Below are 1,882 nucleotides of genomic sequence, written 5' to 3'. Positions count from 1 at the left end.
CTACTCAGAGCATGGGGCAGTTGCCAACCATTTCGTGTAAACAGCGAATGAATATCATATGCAACCCGTCCTCGACTTAAGTCCATTACATCCAGCGGTCGACCCCACAGACGCATTCATAAACTTTTACATGCTGTTCATTCAAAGCAAGAATTTTCTCAGATATAAATTAATATTATATATTAGCATATTGTGCATATATAAGCATACGTTAGGTTAGTTTAGGTGTTTAGGTTCTGTAGACGATTATTTGTATTTGTAGTACGTGGGTGAAGCATTTACAGCGTTGTGGTTCGAACAAAATTCGTCAGCGAAGCACTTGTTCCGGAAGTGTTCGGACGTCATCAGTTGTGTGTCGTGTGTAAACCGTTTTTCATTCATAAACAAGGGGTTTGGCATGTAAATTGAATCACTTACGTTTCTTTGTTTGGAAGACGGGCTGTTTACACCGTTGTGGTTCGAACAAAAGTCGTCAGCGAAGCACTTGTTCCGGAAGTGTTCGGACGTCATCAGTTGTGTGTCGTGTGTAAACCGTTTTTCATTCATAAACAAGGGGTTTGGCATGTAAATTGAATCACTTACGTTTCTTTGTTTGGAAGACGGGCTGTTTACACCGTTGTGGTTCGAACAAAAGTCGTCAGCGAAGCACTTGTTCCGGAAGTGTTCGGACGTCATCAGTTATGAGTCGTGTGTATAAGCCCGTCCTCCAAACAAAGTCCCAAAGTCCATTCCTCGTGTGTTAAGAGAAAAATATATTTAGCAGACATAATAGAGAAAAAATAGATTGGTTAGAAAGGCGGCATCCAAGAGCAAATAGCTCGATTCTGCAGACACAAATAGTGAATAAATACACACTCATATATAGTTCACTAAATAGTAAATAGTTACATGGAAGTTAGACAGCTGCCACTACGTGCTCACCATAGCCCGTGCTACTTGGATCTTTTTGTTCCAGGTTGCGAATCTTTAACAACAACATAGACAGCTGCTACGGGCTGCATCCTGGGGATATGTGTGTGTGTGTGTATGCGTGTGTTAGAGAGAAATATATGTATTAGGTATGATAGGGAAAAACAGGTCGGAGTCATTGAATTAGACAATCGACAGTAAGGAAGATAAGGTCAAAGAGCTGGACCCTAACTTTTACTCTTTGCTCTTTGTATTATTAAATACAAATAGTAAACACACACACACACACACACACACACACACACACACACACACACACACACACCCTCACACACACACACACACACACACACACCACACACACACACACACACACACACACACACACACACACACACACCACACACACACCACACACACACACCACACACACACACACACACACACACACACACACACACACACACACACACTCCTCTGGAATCGATCCGAGGCATCGTCCATTTCCAAGGCGATTTATGACAACATAAAGAAAACTGAACTGTTGGGAGTCGAGGAATGATTAACCTGTCTCACCCCCTCCCCCCCCCCCCCCAATACACCACCTCTTCGAACCCTCCCCTTCCCCCAACCACCACCCTCTAACCCCCCCCCTTTAATACTCCTCCCCCTGGCACAACCACCTCACCTTACCCCCCCTTTAATACCCCTCCCCCTTCCCTAATTATCACCCCCTTACCCTCTTTAATACCTCTCCCCCTGGCACAGTGCACAACCACCTCCCCCTACCCCCTTCAAACCCATCTTCCCCACTTTTCCCCTCCCCCCCCCCCTCTTCGAACCCTCTTATGCAACCACTACCCAAATATTCCTCTCAATTTCTCTCTCCCCCCCCTCTCCCTTGCCCCATTAATCCCCCCTCCCCTCCCTTGCCCCATTAATCCCCTTCCCCCCCCCCTCACTCTGTGGATGA

The sequence above is a fragment of the Procambarus clarkii genome, chromosome 87 (genome assembly GCF_040958095.1).
Source record: "Procambarus clarkii isolate CNS0578487 chromosome 87, FALCON_Pclarkii_2.0, whole genome shotgun sequence".
Classification (NCBI taxonomy): Eukaryota; Metazoa; Arthropoda; class Malacostraca; order Decapoda; family Cambaridae; genus Procambarus; species Procambarus clarkii.
This window is presented reverse-complemented; position numbering follows the sequence as displayed.